This window comes from Pipistrellus hanaki, assembly GCF_964339955.1.
Source record: "Pipistrellus hanaki genome assembly, chromosome: 2".
Taxonomy (NCBI): domain Eukaryota; kingdom Metazoa; phylum Chordata; class Mammalia; order Chiroptera; family Vespertilionidae; genus Pipistrellus; species Pipistrellus hanaki.
Window position 1 is genome coordinate 7,545,475 of NC_140504.1, and position 24,416 is coordinate 7,569,890.

Sequence of the window (24,416 nt, forward strand, 5' to 3'; positions counted from 1 at the left end):
CAATGTTGTTGCCACAGCTCCAGTCATCACATCCACATTCAAAGCAGGAACAACTGGGAAGGAACAACTGGGAAGGAACAGGCAGGACAGCCCATGTTTATCCTTTTCATTGGGGCATTCAAGAAGCCTCCAGTATATATATATTTAAGTATATTTTATTGATTTTTTTACAGAGAGGAAGAGCGAGGGATAGAGAGTTGGAAACATTGATGAGAGAGAATCATTGATCAGCTGCCTCTTGCATACCCCCTACTGGGGATGTGCCCGCAACCAAAGTACATGCCCTTAACCGGAATCTAACTTGGGACCTTTCAGTCCACAGGCTGACGCTCTATCCACTGAGCCAAACAGGTTTCGGCTCCAGTATATTTTTACTTGTATCTTGTTGGCCAGAACTGTTTTGGGCATAGAGCTATAGCCACAAAGGAGATGGATAAAATGTGTATTTAATTCTCATAGCATCTCTGATGAAGGGGACAGGGGCAACAGGCTGGGGGGAGGAGTGCTGGGTCAGCCGGCGGGGACAGGCAGCCTCGTTGCTCTGTTGGTTAGCTCAGACTGTGTGTGCTCCCCCATCCTTGTTCCCTGGACTGCAGACCCCTCCTGGCTCCCACCGTGATGGACATATGGAAGCACTTACTCTGCCATGCCCAGTCACCTCTTCTCAGTCTTTCCACTATTCGGCTGCGGTCAGGTTTGTTTTTCTGTTTCCTTTCACATTACCGAAGTAGGAAACTTCATATTGTTCCGTACCCACAGTTCACTCAGTTTCAGATCCCAAAGTGGTATTTGTATTCTGTATTATCATGGTCAGAAGTGTTGACAAAACCAAGAGGAATGCATGTGGTTGTATTTTATTCTCCATGTCCCTCACCAGGACTTTTTCTCGGACAAAGGGAAGCATTAGCATGACTCCTCTCTTGCACCCTTTGACTGCCCAAAATCGCCCGCATTTGATTTCCTCTGTCATTGGGCCGTGCCTTTTGGTTCGGTCTTATTGTTGCCTGCATTCTCACATTGCCTGGGTAGTAGAGCAGAGGATGAGAATGGCTGTAGGCCTGGCCCTCCCCAGAAACATCGTGGCCTGGGCTAGTTGCCCAGTCTCCTCGTGTGTGCAGCGGGGGTTACCGTGGTGCAGTGAGCCTCAATCAAGGTAACCTGTGTCTGCAAATATTGGCCCTAAGCCTCTGTTTTCTCATTGAGAGAAAAACCGCATGCTTCCTTTGCTTCCTCCCGGTCTCTTCCAGTGTTTTCATTCTGCTTTTTGGAGTACATTCACTCATGTTCCTTGAAATCTCTGTGATGGCTATTTTATTTCAAGTAGAGGTTCTGACTTTTTATACAGGTTTTCCCCCCCCCCCTGGGATTTTTGTTTTTTAAGCTGGCTTCATTGAGGTGTAAAAACTCACCCTTTTCAAGGGTACACTTGATATATTCTGACAGAGGTGTGCAGTCAGCCATGCCTCCATCCTAGAGATGCCCTCTTGCCCACATAGATGTCCTGATCCATGTCTAGAGTGGCCTGCCTGACGGTGATGTCCTGTGACATTGTGTGTGTGTGCAGGAGAGAACACCAAGACTGCGCGATGAGGGGCAGCCAAGCTGGGAACCAGGGCCCGTCTTTGGTTCACTTGAGTGACAACTTCAGACAGTAGATGGTGCTATAGGACCATACTAAGATAAGGAGGCAGCTACTAAGGAAAAAGCTCCATTTTCAGGCCATTAAGTACCTTTTCTATGCCTTTTCTCTGTGAGGCCCGATACCAGTTTCCCTCAGAAAACTTTTTGTTCACCAGCTTTTAACCACTATATTTAATTATTTAAATATATTTTTATTTCAGAGAGGAAGGGAGTAGGATAGAGAAATAGAAACATCAATGATGAGAATCATTGATCGGCTGCCTCCTACACACCCCACACTAGGGATCGAGCCCATACCCCGGGCACGTTCCCTGATCGGGAAGCAAACCCTGACCTCCTGGTCATGGGTTGATGCTCAACCACTAAGCCACACTGGCAGAGCTATGCTGTTTCCTTAACCTATACATTTTTCATTTAAAAAATCCCTGGAATTATTTACACTAGATTAACTTAGCCAGAGTTTTTTTGCTCTAGAATGAGCAAAACTGCTTTGCCCTCTTTGAAGGACCAGCTAGTTTTACTTTATATTTCAAAAGGTTTGTGTTCTATTTTGTTTTTAATAGTTATAGTAAGCATTGTTTTTAAAGGATGATTCAAAATTGATCATTAAAAATACCCATTTAAACTGTGACCATCATTTTAACTTAGTTTCAAGTTTATGTTCAAATTTTCAGCAATTTCTTTCAAACTTTCCCTCAATCTATAAGTAGGAAGCAGAGCTCCCTCTGTGTAGCCCCAGGCCTTACAGGTTTATATTATTCTCTGCTGCAAGCATTCATCTGCATGCCACCTGAACCATCTGCATGCCATCTGAGCTGTCCCAGGGCCCCTGAGCCTTCCATGGGCCACATGGTCCATCAGTGGGCCACCATAGCCGTCTATCTGTGGACCTGAGCCTTCTCTGGCCACCATAGCCATCCATCCGTGGGCCACCTGAGCCATTGGTGGCCACCATAATTATCTGTGGGCCACTTAAGCCATCCATGGGCCACCTGAATCATCTGTGACCAACACAGCTGTCTGTGGGCCACCTGAGCCTCCCATGGGCCACCTCAGCCATCTGCGCACCACAGTCTGTGACTGCTTCCTTCCTTTAGGTCGCTTTTGGCTATTGGAGCTAATTATAGGGCCTCCAAATCAAGGGCCTCACCGCCCCCCGCCTTTTTTCCCCTAAACCTAACACCTGCTATAATTTGAGAAATGTAGATTATGTTTTAAATCCAAAACTTCTTGGTAAAGTCACCTTAAAAGAAAATGAAAGAAGCTTAATTGAATCCATGATCTTGAGTGGAGAGATGTTGCAAGTAGACTGAAAGCTAGACTGATCCCAATCTATTTGAAACCATTTTAATATAGAAAACAGAAATGTGTTAAAGAAATGCATATGTGTTGACTTTAAAAATTGTGAGGAATCTTAACGTAGTAAACACAGTAAACTCGAGTAGTTGTGAATTTGCTTTAATTGGGCTGCTTGCAGAAGGAAGAGTGTGGGATGTCTTGGATTCCCACAGTTTTCTGCCACTTCCCCAGCGTCTGAGCTTGGACAAGCCATCTAGCCTTTCCAGCTGTGGGGCTCACCTTCATAAAGTGGGGGTGCTGAAAATATGACAGCAGCTAAAGCCCAGGGGCCACTGTGCCCTCGCTGGATTCTCCTAGCAAGCCTAGTGGAGGGAGGAAGGACGGGGGGGGGGGGGGGGGGGAGGGGGTTGCGGTGGGACCATGACTGTCACCATGTTGTACAAATGAGGAATCCGAGGAGCCATGAGGATGAGAACTTCCAGCAGGAGGCAGAGCAGATGTCCCACCAGGAGGCCCTGCTCAGGGGTCCATGCTGGTTACTCGGTGCATCCTCATGGCCACACTGTCCAGCCGTGGGGGTTGTATACTGCACACCTCCACTCATGAGGGCTTGCCTGTTGTAAGACAGATGGTGGCCGTGCCCAGGCTGTCCATTGTCAGTCATCTCAGAGTCTTCTGTACTGAGACTTGGTGAAGTCTGAGTAAGCTAATACAGATTATGTGATTGGCAGGCCACTTAATAAACATACTACACGCCATGCCCCGTGGCTGCTTCTTCACAAGCTCCCTGCCCATCCTTCCCTCTCCTATCCTCCCAGCAGTAGGCACTGCCCAGTGTACTTACCAGCTCAGTCCTGTTCTCTCCCGGCTCTGTCTATGCTCATGACTCAGGAATCTCACCCCTCTCATATCTGTGTAGGTTGAGTCCCACACCTGACTCTTCAGCCCAGAGCCTCCTTGTGCTGTCCAGACACAGATCTGGGTCCACCCAGCATCTTTTCTTGGGAATCCACAGACATCTCCAACCTCAGACAGCAAACCCAACTCCTGACTGCCCAGCCCACTGGCAGTCTCTTTCTCAGCAGCTCCGTCCTTCCAGGCTCTCAGCCCCTAGCAGGGCCATCCTTTCTCTCCTGCCCCACATCTAAGCCATTGGGGAAGTCGTTGGAGTCTGGTTATTTCTTGCTTGTCCCCTGCCTTCCACGCTGAGCTACCTCCTCTGTCTGTACTGGACTTCTACCCAGTCTCCCTGGGTGAGCCCTTTGCCTACAGCTGCTCTTCCCCAGGGACCGGAGGTCAGAAACAGCTTAAAACTCCTGGGCTGAGTGGCCACCACATCTTGGCCCAGGCCCAGGAGACCCTACGAGCTGACTCTCCAGGACCTCCCAGCCTTCGCCTTTGCCATTCCGGCCTCCTGGCTGTTCCTGGGCTGCTGGGCGCTGCTCAGGTCCTTGCCCTTCTATGTTCTAAGAACATTCTTCCCCAGTGTCTCTTCGCCCTCACTGCCTTCGTCTTGGCTTCATGATGGCTTTCCTCAAAACTCAAAGCCACCCTTGACTCCTCCCCACCCCAACACCCCTTCCGCCCCCCCCCCCCCCCGCCGTCTGCCCCACCCCCGCTTCCCTTCCCCACCCCCACCCCCCTTCCTCTTCACTGGTGGCATCATCTCCTCCGACATAGGTCCCAGACCATTTCGTTGCTTAGACACACTGTTGATTGTCCTTCGTGTTAGAATGGGAACTTCTGAAAGCAGGCGTGACTGCCTTTTGCTCACCGCACTGGGATGAATGACTGTGGGCTATGTGTCTCATTAGCAGCTATTTCTGGAGTGCTTTAACATTCAATTAAGTAATGTTACAGATTTCTGTGTGTCGATTATATATAAATAATTGATGAATAACTGACTCATTTAGAGAGTTTAGAATTCTAATGGAATACACTCCCTTTTTTCCTCTTGTGAGAGTAGAAAAATAGTTTTTAAGAATCTCATTCTAAATTAATATTCTAGGAACATTACATTTTGGAGTCTTTCCTCTGAGGACATAGATAAAAATAAAATTAATTAGATACCAGGAATGTCAGATGCTCAATGGCGTGTGGCTATTTATGACATTCTCCTAGAATTCAGTAGTTATTAACTTGCAAAGACATGACAGCCAAAGTCTGAAATTGATGTGTTTTAAAGGGGGGAAGCGGGGGAGAGCTTTAAAGCACTTTTTTTCAATTACAAACAGTCAGTTTACTGGTTACAGATACCATACCCGGTCCATTAAATCACTGTCGTTCGGCTGTAGTTTCTTGACTCTCGTGAAAGCAGGTGTCTGTTTACACGTTTCTCTGAAGTAGTCCTGGAGGCAGAAGCAGGACTTGGAAAGGATGAGAAGGAGAAAATGATGGGCGCAGAGTTAGGGCATCGCCTAACTCTGGTGACTTTCTGTGGAATGGCTGAGGTCAGCGCCTGCGTCAGAGCTGACCTCTCCGCGGCTGCTCCAGGCCACGCACAGGCCGCCACAGCCAGGGCGCTGCATGCCGCCTCCTGTTGCTGGATCCGAATCTCTCTGATCTTTAGAAAAAGCAAAACGAATGGCATTTGTTATGTTTTGAAGATTTCCCCTGCATTGGGTTGTGTCATTTGATGAGGAAAAAAGGAAATGATCATTTAAGGAGATGAAAGCAAAGTAGATGTAACTGGCATTGTTAATGAACTCATTAGCTGAAGGTAGAGCAAATACCACGTAGGATGGCACAGTGTGACAGTCAGGAAACCAGCTCATCTCTGTGTGTCTGGTTAATCACAGGCCCTTTCAGGTAGCAGGACCCTGAGCAGGCTTGGCGTTGTCAGACCCAGCAAGTCTAGAAATGCTCTCCGGTCCCAGTACCCTGGGAACTGTAGCTCTTATGGGGGTGCTGAGTGACCCCAGGGAGAGCCAGTGCCATCGAATAAGACTTACTCCTTTTTTTCTCTCATTTTTTAAATTAAGGTATTATATGTGTACATACCTTACCAATCCCCACCCCACCCCTATTCCCATACATGCCCTCCCTCCCCAGAGTTTTTCATCCATTGGTTATGCTTATATGCATGCATACAAGCCCTTTGGTTGATCTCTTATCTCCCCCATATCTCCCTATCCTCCACGTTGTAACTTGACAGTCTATTTCTTTTACTGTATCTGTATCTATCTTTTTGTTCATCGGTTTATAATGTTCCTTATTATCCATAAATGAGTGAGATCATATGGTGTTTTTTTTTTTTTTTTCATTGACTGGCTTATTTCACTTAGCATAATTTTCTCCAATTCCATCCAGGTCGCTGCAAATGATAAGAATTCCTTCTTTTTTATGGCAGCATAGTGTAGATGTGTAGATGTACCATAGTTTTTTGATCCAATCATCTGCTGACGGGCACCTAGACTGTTTCCAAATCTTAGCTATTGTAAATTGTGCTGCTATGAACATAGAGTTGCATATATCCTTTTTGACTGGTGTTTCTAGTTTCTTAGGATATATGATATATTCCTAGGAGTGGGATTACTGGGTCAAATGGGAGTTCCATTTTCAGTTTTTTGAGGAAACTCCATACTGTTCTCCACAGTGGTTGCATCAGTCTGCGTTCCCACCAGCAGTGCACAAGGGTTCCTTTTTCTCCGCATCCTCGCCAGCGCTTGTCATTTGCTGATTTGTTGATGATAACCATTCTGACAGGTGTGAGATGGTACCGCACTGTAGTTTTGATTTGCATCTCTCTAAGACTTACTCCTTACAGTGCCCTGGAGGCTGGGGCATGCCATGCCACATGGGAGCCCCAGGTTGGTCAGGAGGCAGATAGCAGTGAGGGAGAGCCTGGGCCAGAGACTTCACTGGGGCTTCCACAGGGCAGACAGGGCAGGGCTTAGGAGTGGCCAGTCTGAAGACTCCTGGTGGCGGTGGGCAATGAAGGTGGTCTCTGGCTGCCTGGCCCTGGCCAGGTTGTTTCAGGGCAGGGAAGCATTGCGTTGGCTGAGTGAGTTGGAGAAGGAGAAGCACGCACTGCTGGCTGAGCCCTCTGCTGTCCCTCAGACCGGCTAGCCCTGGGAGGGCCATCACTCCAGGGTCAGCAAAGCTCCCAAATGGCAGAGCATTAAGAAAAAGAAAACAGAGTTAACCTAATCTGCCTGTGATGCGTGGATGTGAAGTAGACAAATGCAGAATCTAAGACACAGTTGGAACCGCTGCCCCGACTGACAACGTGGCACCTGCCACCCTAGACAGACCCCCAGATGGCAGGCTGACCCCAGCAGAGGGCCTCCTATCAGACTTGCCACTGTGTCTTTTACAGCATTAGCTCTAACCCCCAAGTTAATTTTTAGGGACAGCATCTCTCTTGGATTGTGGGGTTAGTGTGTTTCCCTTCGAGCAGGATCTCATTGGGGTAGCTCCGTGTCCATCCCGTTTGGGTGGGTTTAGCCAGGAGCCTGCAGTGCTCTCTCTGGGGCGGCTCACTCCCCAGAGCACAGCCAGAGCCTTTGAGTCGGTCCATCTTCACTGCTCCCCGACTTACCCAATTTGTGCATCCTTTGCACATTTTCCTTTTTATGAATATTCTGGTTATAAGTTGTGACATGTCTTTTTTTTAAATATATTTTATTGATTTTTTACAGAGAGGAAAAGAGAGGGATAGAAAATTAGAAACATCGATGAGAGAGAATCATTGATAAGCTACCTCTTGCACACCCCCTACTAGGGATGTGCCCGCAACCAAGGTACATGCCCTTGACCGGAATTGAACCTGGGACCTTTCGGTCCGCAGGCCGACACTCTATCCACTGAGCCAAACCAGTTTCAGCAAGTTGTGACACGTCTTGATGTTAAATGTTTTGTCCCTCAGAGGTCAGGGTTATGATGGATATGGATAAATTATAATCTCCTCTTTCAAGAAAGCGGGTAGGAAGGCTGGGAAGTCACCACAGCAACTCGGTGGTGGCCTCACCCAGACACGTGCCTGCGGAGCAGGGGCGCAGAGAGAGCAGTAGCCCCTGGGTGGCCCGGCCTCTTTGCCATCCCTTCCCCTTTGGGGGTAAACTAGAGACTGAGCTCCACTTCCTGGAGAAACTAGACCCAAATGACACCCTAACGCAGAGAGACCATGAGGTTTATTTTTTCTAAACCGTGTCTCCAGCAGCTGGGGAGATGGTCCTTGTTTTCTCTAACTTCTCTAAGCAATATTTCCCCAGAATAATTCCATCGTAAAGAATCCGAGTCCAGGCAGCTTTTCACCATCTACTTTTTTATTTTATTTTATTAATTCTGTGTTTGTTTTGCTCTGGCCTCCCCAGGACTCTGACAGTATTAAGCTCTTTCTCCTGGATAAGGGAGCTCTAGAAGTTCTGGCTCCATTTCTCAAATTGTTTCTTTCGTGGTTCAGTCCCCGTTAGGAGACCCCTGGGGCCAGTCTTAGCGGCTGCACACTCCAGCCTGTGTCTCCTCAGAGGCAGGAGACCTGGCTTCATGGCTCTTCTCAGCAGGCCGGCTTACCGCTGCGGAATTAGCTGCTGGCTCAGCCTCTGCCTCCAGCCTGGTTAGGCACAGTGCGTGGCCGCGTTCATGGTCAAGTGCACACTTGCTTTGATGCATGACACGGGAATAAGTATAAAGAAACCCATGGGAACCCCTAAACACAGTTTTTAAAGGCAATAAGTGACTGTGTTCTAAAATAGGTTTTCTTGTTTCTTATTTGAAATAATTGAAGAACGTTTATGTTTTCTTTTTTGAGCCTCCTTTTTGACCAATCCTTCCTTTCTTTCTTCCTTTCTTCCTTTCCTCCTTCCTTCCTTCCTTCCTTCCTTCCTTCCTTCCTTCCTTCCTTCCTTCCTTCCTTTCCTTTCCTTCCTTCCTTTCCTTCCTTTCCTTCCTTCCTTCCTTCCTTCCTTCCTTCCTTCCTTCCTTCCTTCCTTATTCCTCACCCAAGGATATTTTCCCATTAATTTTTTTTTTAAGAGAAAGTGGAAGGGAGGGGGAGAAACATAGAGAAAGAAACATCAGTGTGAGAGAGACACATCAATTGGTTGCCTCCAACACATGCCCCAACTGGGGCTGAGGATCATGCCTGCAACCAAGGTATGTGCATTTGACTGGAATCAACCCCAGGACCCTTCCATTTGCTGCTGATGCTCTATTGGCTGAGCCAAACCGGCCAGGCCTCCTTTGTGGTTTCTTGATTCTAGTTCCCGTGGTTGCCTTTGGGTTCCTCTGTTGGGGATGCACTGTGCATCCGAACTTGATCCAAGGGGCAGCAGCAGGACTGCCAGCCCAGTGATATGTAAGGATTGTGTCCAAGGTGACCTGAGCACAAAGGTGGAAAGGGTGCTATGTCAGACTGCAGGGAGAAGAGGTTACTTGAGGTTGTTCAACTGCTGCCTCTACCAAAATGAATGCCTCAGGCCACACCTTTGGGGGCACAGTGAAAGCACAACAGCAGTAGAAGTGGGGACTCCAGCCCACGGCCACAGAGCAGAGGGAGCTCTGCCCACCTGTGGCATTAGTCCCACAGTCACCATGGGAACAGTCAACATGGGAACAGTCCAAGGTGTGGACAGGGATACACCTGCTCCCCTCGGCACTCCTTTAGGCCTCCGGTTCTTTGTCCTGCCCCTAGGTCCCTCTCGGTGCGTTAGGAGCCTGGCTCAGGGCTCTGCTCTGTCCCTCGCCTTCTTCCTCCCTGAGAGCGGGCTGAGGGCTCTGTCCCACCAGAGCTGGCTGCCTGGGGGTTTCGGAAGGTGGTCTGCAGGGCTCACAGCACAGGTCTGAGGAGTGTGACCAGGTCACAAGCTTAGATGCTATAAGAAAGAAAGTGGTTTTCGCCTCTTGGAGAAATCCATCCGAGCCGGGGGGGTGGGGGGGGGGTGACGGGGGACAGCCTTTGCCAGAAGCTTCTCTCCCCTCTGCACCCCAAGGCCATGCCAGCCTTGTTGAATTTGTGATCAATAGAGACATATGGCCACAAAGTCTAAAATACCTGTTATCTGGCTCCTGATCCAAAGGATTAATGGTAAAATATGTGAGTGAAATTTAAGTAAATTACAAAGTAAAACATTATACTAATTTTTCCACGTTTTTACAGGATACTTTTCAAAATTACAAGTTAAGAGTAAGTTTTAAAATATAAATGATGGCTAGTATCAAATGTTAAAATCAAAATTATTTTCAGAGAGCTGAATTTTAACATTGAAAGTTTATTTTATTTATTTATTTTTAAATATATTTTATTGATTTTGTACAGAGAGGAAGGGAGAGAGGTAGAAAGTTAGAAACATCGATGAGAGAGAGTCATCAATCACCTGCCTCTTGCACACCCCCTACTGGGGATGTGCCCGCAACCAAGGTACATGCCCTTAACCAGAATCGAACCCGGGACCTTTCCATCCCCAAGCCAAAGCTCCATCCATTGAGCCAAACCGGTCTCGGCAGATCTCAGTCTTTTTTGAAAGTTTAGTTAAATGATATTATAGTAGGAATTTTGGTGTCCAGCTCCCATCTGGTTGCCTGCACACACATGTGCACAGATTGGAGAGTAATAGGAATTGCTGAGAAATGGTGCCGTGTGTGGTGGGAAAGTTAGCTGCTGTATGTGCCTTTGTGCTAGCAAGTTGGGGAGCAGATGCTGGGTGTGGCTGGAGAAGAGCTTCGTTATGGAGGATGCACTTGCTGTGAATTGAGACAAGTACCTCAGTGCTCCTTCCACTCCCATGCTACCCGAGATCCGCTCCTCCCCAAAAACCCACAGCCTCTGCGTTTGGGGTGCCATTGCCTTTTCTCCAAGGACTCGAGCCTGGATGTGGGAGAGCCTGGAGCCTGAGGCAAGTCTGTCTGGACCCGAGGATATGAGGGCTGTGGGCTGTGCTGTGCCTAAGGCTGGAACCCGCGTTACAGGACCATGTGCTGTGGGGTGTGTGCATGCCTGTATGCATGCATACGTGTGTGAGTGTGTATGTCCATGTGCACATGTGTGTACATGGCGTGTGGGCCTGCTGCCGGGCTGGCCCTGACACTGTGCTGGTCCCACTAGCTGTGCTGTCGTCCCCCAGGCTCAGTAGCCCAGGCAGAGGAGTCAGAGTCTGCTCCCCACTGCTTGGCATATGGTGGGAGGCTGTGGCCTGTACTGTAGTGAAGGAGCCCACAGTGGACCAGCACCTAGGAACCAAGTGGGGAGAAGGCAACCCAGGGGCATGGTGGGCAGGTGAGCACGGGTCCGAGTGATTCCTCAGGGGCGCCTCTGGACACTGGCCGCCTCTGCACTGGTATGTGGCGGCTTGAAGGCGGCAGGTTGTTTTGTGGACTGTCCTCTCAGGGACACTTCTCCGTCATTATTTGAGCCCCCCTGCCTCCTGTAAAGACGACAGGCTTTTTCCTTAGATGGGACTTCGGAGAGTCCTGTCCCCTGGAAAGCGTCCCCGGCACGTCTTTCCTCCCTGCCATGGTGCTGCGTCCTTGACGGCCCTGAAGGGTTAACAGCCTCCTGCCACCCTGGGTGGTGCGCTGGAAGTCCCTGTGCTGTTGGCGCCCTCGCCCTGGTTCCTGGGTTGATGAATGAGCCTGGGCTGCGGAGGAGCGGCCCCACGTGCCAGCAGGGGGCTGGCATTGTCGCAGCCGCCCCCGCTGGAGCGATTCACAGTGGCGAGGGCACAGAATGAGGCCGGGCTGGCGGCTGGGCTGGCGGCCGCTCTGCCCATGGCCTCGCTCGTCGCTGGGACTTTGACCATGGGGACCTTCTTCAGCATCGTGGGACGTCGGTACAAGAGGAGGCGCAGGAAACGCTCGGAGCGGAAAGGTGATGCGTTCGCTTTCATTCTGAAATGTCAAATGCCGGGCTTTCAATGCAATGCAGGAACGTGTTCTGGGTTGCAGCTTGGTGAGTTAATGTTGCTGCCAGTTACTTTATATTTTTCCTTTTCAAGTGCCTCCTGTTGGCATTTTGTAGAATTTTAGGCAGGGGCTGGCTTAAAAAGGTAGATTTAAAAACATGTCTGTACACTTGTTTAGCAATCATTAGCTATTTGTGAAACCACAGAAGTTTGTAGCTTTGCTTTATAATGCTTTACCCTTGGCCGTCACCTTTCTTAATGACTTTTCTAACATTTAAAGTACTTTTCCTGCTGAAGAAATAAGACCGTGGCAAGCATTGTTAAAATATTTTCCTTTTAAAAACCTAGACAGCAAATTCCTTACATTCACCATTCCAGGTGCTTTCCATCTTTAATACAACTTGATGTTTTAAGATATAAAAATGTATATTTTTTTCTTAACACCAGGCTCAGAAGTTGTCCATGTCTATAAAAATTAGAAATGACTGTCTTTGAGAGGGTGGGTTGTTGCTTTAAAAGGTGTTGAGAGTTTGCCGTCTTCATTGAAATGCACTGAGGAATAGAGAATGACTTAGGTGCAGAGATACCGGAGTGAGGGGAGCAGCAGTGTGCAGCCAGTGAGCCTCTTTTCCTGTGCGTCACCCTGTTACCCCCCAACCGATAGGACTAGACCGTCTTTTGCCCCAGCAGCATTCTCTTGGCAGAAGATAGTCCTCCCTCAGGAAATAAAATGAGCCACAATTGTTAGTGTGGCTTCCCAAGAAGTCAGTCTCAGAGTTAGTAATCTTGGGAAAACAGCATCTTGCTAAATATTACGAAGAGGACTGTGCCTGGTGGGACCTGTGTTTGGGGGTGGGAGGTTGGGGGTGGGAGCACCATGGCCTGTAGACCTTGGTGGGTGCCGTGCCCGCTGTGTGCCCAGGACAAAAGGCACAGTCCAGAGGGGGCCTGGTGTCTTCCGGCGCCTTTCACACGTGTCTCTGGGACTCTCTAGACTCTCATCTCAGATTACAGCAGTGGTGTGTTTTGTTTCCTCAGTTAAGCATTAAAAAGCAAGATGTCATTAAGTCAAGCAACAGAAGAGTAAGACCAAGGCCAAAGCAAAAATGCAAGAAGTTTTGATCAAATGCCCTAAATTTAGAAATGCACCATTTTAAAAAAAAACATATTTTTATTGTTTTTAGAGAGTAAGGGAGAGGGAGAGAAACATCAATGGTGAGGGAGAATCATTGGTCAGTTTGCCTCCTGCATGCCTCCTCCTGGGGATTGAACCCACAACCCAAGCATGTGCTCTGACTAGGAATCGAACTGTGATCTCTTGGTTCATAGGAGGATGCTTAACCACTGAGCAACCCTGGCTGGGCTAGAACGGCCAACATTTTTTACTTGACTTCTCATCACTGAACATTTATGTTGGAGAAAATATTGAGAAGTAAAGGAAAAATTCTGTTATTCTTCTTTGTAACTTACTGTAATTCACATGGGTTGTATCAGCCCCACTATGTACAGACTCAAAATGGCTTCTTGCTCTGGCCACTGGCTCAGTTGGTTGGAGCATTAACCCCTATACCAAAAGGTTGCATGTTTGATCCCTGGTCTGGGCACTCATAGGAGGCAGCTGATTGGTGTTTTTCTCTCTCTCCCTCCCTCTCTTTCCTCCCTTTCCCCCATTCCTTTCTCACTAAAATCAGTTTGTTTGTTTTTAATGTCTTCATGAGTCTAGAACAGCAGTTTTAACTGGTGTTCTGCAAGAATTTTTTAAACATGCAATTTAGTCAGGGGCACTGATCTCTTTTCCCTTAGATTGTCAAATTTAAAAAATGACAACAGCCAACACAGCAATAGCTGTCTGGTATGAGTGAATCAAAACTATACCTAATTTTTTTTTTTGTCACAGCAAAAATATATATTTTGTGTGTGTGCTGTGGAATTGAGTAGTAAATGTGTACTATGAGATAGAAAAGGTTGAAAATCACTGTTCTAGAATCTTATTCTTCAGTAGGTAAACCTTTCTCAAATGTGTTTTTATTACAATATCTTGAGAAATTGATGGTGTTGTAATATGTAACAATTAAGCCCATGTATTAAATGTCAAGTTCACTGGACATTCTATGTAAGTACAGTGTGACTCTCAATTAACAGTAAAATGTTTTATGTTGGTACCTGTTCTTATTTATAATATGGACTTAATAAAAATGCCTTTGAAAATTATAAATTTTATTAAAACTGGCTGCCCTATTTATACTAAATCTTGGGAAAGGTTTACAGGATGTGCAATGTCTCATTTTAATTGTATAATTTTAAGGTGCTCCAAATCACGTGTATGGAGCTTTTCTAAGACTGGTATAATGTGAACCTTTTCAAATTTTATTGTTTGCTGAGGACAGCGTAGCAGCAGGTTGCTGGCGGTTTCGGCAGACATATATTTCAATGATTTTCATCACCCCTGAGTTATCCATACAGTCCTCCCTTCCACGGGCAGGCAGTTGGCTCCTGACTGTGCGTGAGACACAGATGGATTAGCTGAATCATCAAAAATTACAGTTGAAAGAGAATAATGTGCAACTTGGCCAGGCCCTCCATAGCTGATAGTGCTGCCTTGGCAGATCCTGCCAGCCGGGACCTGAGGCAGGCCTGGAGCCCAGGTCACTGCCAGGGACAGCTAGGCCCCACACACCCGCCTTCCCTGGTCTCAACCTGTCCAGGTGGTTGCTGCTCACCTTCCCACCCAGGTCGTGGTTGCAGAGTAAAGGCACGTTGGAGGGGGGGGGGGGGTAAAACGTGAAGGCTCTCCTCCACCAGGTTTTGTGAATGAGATCCTGTATTTTCACCTTCTCACTGAGTCCTTTGCCCCAAGTGTGATAGCGCCCTACCTGTGCCCAGTCATTCTGCACACCATGGGAAGCCCACCACCGTGGGGGCAACAACTCTGAGCTGTGCTGCATCTGAGGCTGGGATCCCCATTTCTGTGAACGTGATGGGGGACCTTTTGTAGAAATGGAGACCAGGCCCACAGAGGTGTGCCGCCTCTGAGCATGCTAAGGGATGGGCACTTCACAGAGCAGCGGGCTGTGGTTGACACATCTGAGGGAGCAGGCGCTGTCATGTCAGCCTTCTCACCTGGTTCCAGCCCGGGTTTCACCTTGCTGAGAGAACGCCTATTTGTGAGGTTCAGAGCATGGTTACATGATGGAGGTGTTGGAGAGGATGCTATTCATGTCTCCACCCAGCTATCCACTCATCATCCATCACCTATCTGCCCATCTGCCCACCTACCCATCCATTCATGACCCATCCCTCCATTCACCCAGGTACCCAGCCAGGGATCCATCCATCCTTCTGTCCATCTACCTGCCCATCCATCCATCCACCCATTTATTCACCCACCCATCCAGCATCTGCCCATTCATCCATCCAACAAGTACCCATTAGAGCTTTCTGGGTGCTGACCGTAGGGATTGAGGCATACATAGGACAAGTATAGGTGACAGGGATGTGGCAAAAGGACAGCCCAGCTTCCAGACTTGAGGTTAGTGTGGAACGGGCCCCCTGAGGACCACTCAGTGATAAGCAGGTGGACCGTGTGATGTGTTGCTCCCGTCCTGTGTGCATCAGGAGGAAGGGGTCTTGCCCAGTCTCTGGAGGGAGTGGAAGATGCATGTCTGTCAGGGGAGGGTACAAATCCAGAAAGTTGCAGAAACCCCCTCTCCATCCCCTCCCATTGAACAACAGAGTATGGATAGAAGGCCCTGGTTTGGGGTGCATTTCATTGCATTTGTGAGGACCCTGCTCCTGGGAGGTGCAGGCAGGTTGACAGCTGAAATTATAAGCCAAGGTGTAGAATTAAGAGTGTGGAATTATACTTGAAATACTATGACATTGGATCAAATCTTAACAGTGCCTATTCTTAAAGTACCTATCAGTGTTTGTTTTGAAAATACAGTTCACATTTCTCTCTGGACTCCAGAAAATAAAGTATAATTTTAAAAGAGTGGGACTTTAATGGGGCCTTTTTACAGAGAGCAAGGTTGGATGGTGCATCAGATGCACTGTTACTGTGTGTTCATTTGGAAGGACAGAGTGTGGTTATAAAAATAATGGGAAGTGTTTTCTTCTGTGGTTAACTCTGAGCCACTGACGTTACCTTGGTGTTCTGGTACCAGGCTCCAACAGTCTGTGTCCGGTTCTAAAGGCTGGATGGCCCAGGCCTGACAGAGGAGAGAGAGCATGTGCATCTGTGTGGGTTTGTCCATGTGTGGGTTTGTGCACGTGCACACACACATGGGAAGGAGGCAGGGTATGGGACCAGAGCGGCAGTGACTGAATAAGAAGCAAGCCCGGTGCTCCAACACAGGCTCTTGCAGTGACTCAGGGACCCAGGTCCTTGGTTCTCTCTGAGCGGAAGGTTCTGGAGTCACCTTGCAGTCACCCCATCCCCATCCAGCTCTGGGAAGGTGAGAAATGCCGAGAATCTTTCAGGAGGCTGCGTGGGCAGGCCTGGAGGCAGTACCTGCAGCAGATGAACGTAGCCCTCCCAGGAAGACAGACCTCCCTTCATCGCCCCTAAAGCCCAGACCCAGGGCCTGACTGTCTGGAGGTGGCAGTTGTGGGATGGTAGCCTGCAGTGGGCATGGGCACGGACAACCACATAAACTGCCCTCCAGCAGGGTGGGTGGAGGTGCCCTGCAGTCGGGCCTACAGTGACGATGGCCCACCAGGCTGGCTGTGTCTTGTTTCCACCCGAGTCTTCTCCTAGGGCCCTTGTCCCATCCTGCAGAGCCCGGCCCGAGGTGGGTGAGGCGCAGACCACAGCAGAGAATGGCACCATCTGAAAGTCATTCGGTGTGCCTTACCAATTACTCCAGCTTAGGCCAGACTCACTTCTGTGTATCTGGTAGTTGTGAAAGATAGGTGTTTAAAGTGTGGGTAGTGGGGATAATCAAATGAAATAAATGCCTCGAATTTGCAGGATTGTGTCAGGGAACTGCGAGTCCTTTGGTCCTTTGTACCAATGCCTCTTTATGGAGGTTCACGGCGGGTTGAGGGGTCAGCCCAAGGTTGCTGGGCAGCAGCTTCACGGGCAGGACTAGATCCAGGCCCCGTTCTTTCCGCACTGCACCTCCAGGTGCCCCGGCTGCCTCACCTCCCCACGTCTCCGCCTCATGATTTGTCCTTTACCGCAGGTATTCATTCTGCCTCTATTTCGGCAGTTACACTGACACTGTGAGATCTAACACCGTGATCTCGTCTGCAGGGCATCCAGAGTTTGCTGTGATGTCAAGGAGAACCAGCACCTCTTCTGCTCAGTGGTGACGGCAGACGGCAGAGTCAGCCGCTGGGCAGGTGTCAGTGCAGACGCAGGTCCACACCTTCCCAGACCAAGTCCAGAGTTCTCTGCAGAGCATGCATCTTTGTGTACAGGAGGGTGGCTTAGAACAGAAAGCCACGTTTCTCATTATTGTAAGAATTAGGAAATACAGATGCAAATAAACCGTATGAACAAGCAGACGTGATGATCCTTGTAGCTAAACCTTTGAATATGAGCAGAGCTTTGGTAATTTTCTCCAATCCTTGGAACTGGACTTAGGGTTAGAATTCAGTGACTGTTTCAGATTCTGTGTTTGACATTATGGCCAGGACCCAGGGATGCCTGACTTCTGCCTGTGGGGTCCCTAGGGAGGAGGCCATAGGAGAAGTCCCCGAGACTCCCTGCTCCCCGTCACTGGTGGCTGAGCCCTGGTGCCCCACCACCTCTTGCAGCCCTGGTTCCCCAGCCCAGCCCCTCCTGACTCCTGGCGTGGTTTTCTGTTCTGGATGTAGCCAGGGGAAGGCCAGGAGGCCAAGGGACTCGCTGTGAGAGTCAGGGCCTCAGTCCTCGGGAGGCCCCTGGATTTCATCACCGTGAAGAGTGAACCCCTTCCTGTACTGAAATCACTTTGCTCTGTCAGTTTGACAACTGATACCTTTCTTTGCTTACTAGCGAGTGAGGCAAAGCTTTAAAGAGTAAGCTCATTAAAGTCCATTCGCATTTTGTAAGGAATTTTGTCCATATTTGACTACAACTTATTTAAGCTGAGTCCTTGTCTTTCTTTTCTTTTTTTTAAATATATATTTTATTGATTTTTTACAGAGAGGAAAGGAGAGGGATAGAGAATTAGAAACATCGATGAGAGAGAATCATCGATCAGCTGCCCCTTACACACCTCCTACTGGGGATGTGCCCGCAACCCAGGTACATGCCCTTGACTGGAATCGAACCTGGGACCTTTCAGTCCACAGGCTGACGCTCTATCTACTGAGCCAATCCAGTTTCTGCGAGTCCTGTCTTTCTATTACGGGCTGGAGTAGGCTGTTGAAAGGTTGACTAAAGAAACATGGCTCCTATTCAGACAGACTGGGCACTCAGAGGTCACGGGGTGCCCTGGGTCAGGCTCATCTGGAAGGTGCTGCCTTCCGACAAGGGACATCGAGCGACTGAGATGTGCAGAGGGACACATGGCCCTTTATCCAGTGGACTGGGGTCCAAGTTGCCCAGAAACATTGTCGTCTACTAGGGAAGCTCTCTGCCTCTCTGAGACCATCCCCATTTACCCCATGGGATAAAGGATGAGGCTCAGACCCAAAGCTCAGTTCTGTTTGATTGTTTTAACCCAGAGAAGTTGCTTTTCGGGTTTTCATTCTTTCTGTTGCTGCATCAGTCTATTCACTGTTTTATTCAAATCTGCACACTTACAGTTTATCAGGCCCTGGCTCCGTGCCGTGCCACGTTCTCGTGTGTGTGTGTGTGTGTGTGTGTGTGTGTGTGCGCGCGCGCGCGCCTGTGTGTGTGTTTGCCTGTGTGTGTGTGTGTGTGTATCTGTGTGTGATGTGTCGATCATGCTTTATGAATACTCCCAGTAGCTCAGTTCTGTTTAGTTATCTCAGTGCTAAATGTAGTTAATTAAGTCTATGTGGAAGATTCTAGATTTTATGTGTCTGGAACTCTCATTTATTAAACATCTTTCTGGATATGACTCTAACTCACAGTATTATGGGTTTGCTCATAAGCAATGGGATTTTGTTCACCACCTAATCATTGGTTTCCATTGGACCTTCTGCCTGGAGAGAATGTGCTCAGTTTGGCCTTCCTTCTGAGTATTTATCTCCCATCTTCTTTATGCTCATTGTGCTGTTACATACAGAACCCACCAGCCACCAGCCATGTGGAAGGTTAATGGCTAGAGAACAAGTTGAAACATGACTTTGAAAATGTATTTCTTGAAGAATTACTTTAATTTTCCTGAGATTACAAATACCAAGGTTTCTAATATCTGCCATGGGACTTAGTCTGCAAACAGTTTGGCAGAATTAATTAGCCTGCATTTGTTTCCGGGGTCGCACTCTCTAGCATTTCCAGCAGCATCAGTGTTTTGTCCTGTCAGCTGAGCCTGGAGCTTTGATTGATCAAGGACAGCCACATGTGACGGGAACACTGAGAAGCGTGAGGCTCTGTCCGTGTTGGCCCTGCTCCATTCTGCAGCCATGATGACAGCTGATGCTCAGAGTGCTTACTGTGTGCAGGTGCTAATCCATCCCCACGGCCCCCCTCCCCACAGCCCAGCAGACCCACTGACCTCTGACTAAAGCCCAGCTCAGAGCCCTTGAGAACCTTGCCTGAGGTCACATAGCTAGATATTGAAACAGGCTCACCTAGGACGGTTACCCAGGCCCCGGTCTGCCACCCTGACAACAGCCATCATGTGGGCCACAGGCACGGGCAGAATTCCAGCAAGGCGTTCCTAACCCGTGTGAAAGGAGACTGGTCATAGCTGCCGGAGACAGTTCCTAATCATGCACTGTACTCAGCAGGTAACTTTTAACCAGTGTAAAGCTGCTTTATTTACTGATGTTTCTGATTTAAGGACTTGAGAGGTAACTTTGTTCTTCTCCTTCAATATTGTGTAGGCTATTCTGGGTCTTTGTCTCTCCACATATACTTTAGTATCTCTTTGTTGATAGCCACAAAATAACTAGTTGGGATTTTGATTGAGATTGCTTTGAATCTCTAGATCAAGTTGAAAGAACTGACATCTTGATAATATTGAGCCTTCCTATCCATTAGCAGGGACTATCTCTACATTTATTTAGTTCTTCTTTGATTTCTTTCATCAGTGTTTTGTAGTTTTCCTCATATGGGTGGTGTTTATATTTTGTTTGATTTATATCTAAGTATTTAATTTTGGGGGTGCTAATGTAAGCAGTATTGTGCTTCTCTTTCAAATTCCACTTGTTCATATTTAAGAAGGCAATTAATTTTTTTGTATTAACCTTGTATTCTGTGATCTTGTGATAATTTCTTATTTTAATTATTCTATGTTGCATTTCGCTAGAAGAAACATGTTTGCTGAAAGTAATGCATGAACCTTATTTGCTATGCACAAAACAGTCTGCTATATTTGCTCCATGTTACAAAATCTCTAAGGGTAACCAAACTAAACATCTGTTACTTAAATGGTTACTTAGAAATGAAACTACTGTAAAATACAATAAATTATGACAAGAGAGAATCATTGATCAGTAGCCTCCTGCATGCCCCCTACTGGGGATCAAGCCCACAACCCAGGCATGTGCCATGACCGGGAATGGAATCATGACCTCCTGGTTCATAGGTCAATGCTCAACCACTGAGCACACTGGCTGGGCCCATGTGGGATTTTGATGGGCTTTCAATTCTTAGATGTTTATAGTTCAGGCCGTAAGAGGTGCTTTCAGAATGAAAGAAAAATGGTTATGTGAAATGCTCTAAAGTGCTTGCATTTGCTGTTTTGCTTTGTTTTATAACCTTTGATACAAACGTTGGCATTTGTAGAATGTGAAAGTGTTGCTCCCGCTCAGCGAGAGCTTTCTGGCTCCCGTTCTCTGCACCGTGGCCCTCCCGCCGCTGCCCACAGCCTGATCATTTTCCACTGTGAGACATTTCCTTGTCCTTTTAAAGAGCTTTCATATGTAAGAGCAGGGAAACAGGGCGCTCTACAAATCGGGTGAGCTCCATTAGGGCCGGGTCCTCCCGTGGCTCGGACTCACTGTCAGTGTTCCCGGCAGTGTGCTCTCCCTCGCCCCCGGCCTCCAGGTAAGCCGTCCCGCTCTGCACACCATCATTGATGAATGGTATGATCATTGGGCCTTCTAATTAAACTTTTTATTTGGAGATAATGCAGATTCACATATAGATTCACAGGGAGAACCATGTTTCCTTTACTCAGTGCATTGTCACAATCAGGATGCTTGTTGACTGGGATACAGTCAGCACCAGAACCTTCCATTGTCCCTGGGACCCTTCCCTGTGCTTTTGTAGCCAAACCCTCACCCTCCCAATACCTGGTGGCCACTAATCTGTTCTCCATTTCTACAATTACTACATTTCAAGAATGGTATGTAAAGGGACCACACACTGAGTAACTTTGGGATTGGCATTTCCCCCTCAGCCCAATTCTCGAGATGTATCCAGGTCACTGCGTGTATCAGTTCTTTTCGTTGCTGCATAGTACTTCTTGGCATGGGCACACCCACAGTCTGTTTAACCATCTGCCTGTGGAGGGGCATCTGGTTGTTTCCTGTTTGGGAAGTTGCTGTGAACTTCGTCGGCATCTGGGGTTGCACCCGGTTTCATTTTGGCCACCCTACCTGGATTCAAGTGGCATCTCCCTGATGGGCAGATGATACCGAACATTTTTTCATGTTTGTCTGAATATCCTCTTCACTGAAAGGTCTCTTCATGTCTTCTGCCCACTTTCTGGTTGGATTGTTTGTTTTGAGAATTTCTTGTATGCACCCTTTGTGCAATGTGTGGTCTTCGTAATATTTTCTCCCTGTTTGTGGTTTGTCTTTTCATCTTCTCTACAGGGTCTTTAGCAGAGAAAAAAAAAAGTTTAATTTTTATTAGGTCCAAGTTGTGAAAAAAATCCAATTTATCTTGTAGATTGTGCATTTGGTGTATAGTCTGCCTAAGCATGCTCTGCCCAGCCCCAGTTCCCTGGGATTTCCTCCTATGATCTTCCTACAGGTTTATGGTTTTATGCTTCACACTGAGCCCCAGACCATCTCAAGTGCATTTTGTGTTGGTGTGAGACGTGGTGCCTGGTGGCTGCAGTGCTGTCTGTGGCCAGATCCCTCCTTCCTGAACTGCTTTCCTGCCTCATGAGCTGCCAGCCGGGCACGTGCCTGGTTCTGTCTGTTCCATGTGGTCCCTGGCAATGCCATACGTGCTGCCTTGCGGACTAATGCTATCAAGTGCGTGTTGAGATCGGTTAGACTGCTTCCTCCCACTTCTTTATGCTGGCTGCTTTACAACCTCAGGCAGACGCTTCTAGGTTGGCGTCTGTTGATTGCCTTTTTTTTCCGTTTAGTTTAAGATCTTCCTGGCTGTTGTTCTGATGGATGACGTTTTGTTTCTTACTGAAACTTGGACTCAACTCCAAATCTTACTCAAACCATTGTGTCAGCTGACTTTCACTCATGCCGCTCTGTTAGGGGCGGGGACATCACCTCAGGTTCCCCACCAGGCCTCCGCTGGGGTAGGGGAGGCAAGGCCCCACCCCCCTCGTCCTTGCTGGGTGGAAGGGTCTGGCTGGAGTGGGGCAGTGCTGTCTGTCACTTTCAATCCCACAGGGAAGAACCACTCCTGGTCCATTGTCAGAGAGCAGCATTTGTTGGGCTTTTGTGGTCTGTGCCCATTGGTGTTTCTAAGTTGCTGGCTTCTTCAGCCCCGAGTCTGGGATAATGACACAGAAAGACCAGGGACCATGTCGTGTGGTCCCTCGGGTCCCAGCTGGTCTGCCCTCCTCCTTCCGCCTGTATATATGTTGTCAGGGTTTTCAGTTGTACTGAGGGGGGGTGGGGGAAGGGAAAAGGAAGTCTCCATCCTGCCACTGCACACGTCTCTGCTGCCTGTTTCAAAGCCAGGGATCAATGTGAGCTGTTCCCAGAAAGCATAGTTTAGGTTTCTTTGATGTGCTTGTGATTGCGCCTCTCACACAACCTCCGTGCTCCTCACATGCCACCTGTCTCCTGTCTTCGTGGTGTGCCTGACACCCTCCGCTCCTGGCTCAGTTTCACCTCCACGTGCCCACCTTCTGACCTGACCCACAGCCCAGAGCCCTCGGAGCACCCGTACCTTGTGGAGGGTGTGCAGTGGTCCGGTATCCCTGCTACATCTTACCTTCCATTCTAGACCTTGAGGAAAGGACTCTGAGTAAAGCTTTCCGTCGTAGAAACTGTAAAACACATACAAATACAGAATTGTATCATGAATCCACCTCCCTGGCAGCCAGCCCCAGCCCCTCAGTTTCAACTATACACCATCTGCTTTTCCCCACCACACTGGGTTCTTTTACAATAATAAATTCCAGATATTACCATTTTGTCTCTACATGCTTTAGTATCGCTAAAAATAAGTACCATTTCCACACCTAAAATGATTAATAAGAATTTCTAAATATAATTAGCTATCCAGATGGTATTTCTATTTTAATTTCTCCATCTCTGTCTGACTCACTTCAGGTTCTCCTCATGCCCCATTCTGTGCTTTGCACAGAAGGAGGATTCCAGAAAACAAATCTAGAAGTAATCTATTTGGAACACTCTCTTGAATAAAGATATAAATGTTTCTCATATGTCAGATACCTGAAATATATATAGTTTTTATGACAACCACTTGTTAATAATGTCTTATAAGCAATGAATTTGCCTTTTAGTGATTTATAATATCAGTTTTATTTATATATAAAGCAACATATGCAAATCTTTTTCCTCAATTACAATTTGATGGGATTCTTTAGTACAGATGGTGTGTTAGTAAAATTTTGCTAAGTATAGCCAATCTATTTAGGAAGAGAGAAACTCTTAAGTTTGTTAATTATTAGATAACTAAAGGCCCAGTGCACGAATTCATGCATGGGTGGGATCTGGCCAGCCTGGCCCCAATCAGCAAATTGTTAGGAGGAGTAGATGGTGGGAAGTTGACTGGCGGGCCCACCCCGATTGGGGCCTGATCATGGCCAGGTTGTCAGGGGGGAGGGGCCGAGGGTGATTGGCTGGCAGGCCCCACCCCCAATTGGTGTTTGTGGGGCTGATTGGGGGCAGAGCCAACTGGGGGGAAGGACAATGGTGGGAAAGTGGCTGGCCATCCCGCCCTCAATCGGGATGGGAGAGGCCAATCAGGGCCTGGCAAATTGGGGGTGGGCTGGCCAGGAGGAGGGGCTGCAAGAGGTTGGCTGCAGGAGTGGGAGAGGCTGATCAGGGGCAGGGCTGGCTGGAGGGAGAGGCTGCAGGAAGTTGGCTGGCCAGGCCAACCCCCCAATCAGGCTGGTTTATTGGCCGCAGTAGGCATCATAGCAACTGGTTGTTCTGGTCATTATGGGTTCCGGTCACTGGCTTTTTATATATATAGAATAGAGGCCTATTACATGAAATTCATACATGGGAGAGGGGGTCCCTTCAGCCCCGTCTATCCAGGACCCCTCAGGGGATGTACGACTGCCAGTTTAGGTCTGATTCTGGGGACATCGGGCAGTCGGACATCCCTCTCACAATCCTGGACCATTAGCTCTTAATCACTCACCTGCCTGCCTGCCTGCCTGGTTGCCTGTAACTGTCCCC

The 24,416-nt window shown here is 48.1% G+C and overlaps 1 protein-coding gene across 7 annotated transcripts in view; it reads left to right on the top strand.

Annotated features, from left to right (window-relative positions):
* ADARB1 (adenosine deaminase RNA specific B1) overlaps positions 1–24,416 on the top strand; it is a 98,558-nt gene that overhangs the window by 45,273 nt on the left and 28,869 nt on the right. The gene's annotated exons all lie outside the window — the stretch shown is intronic.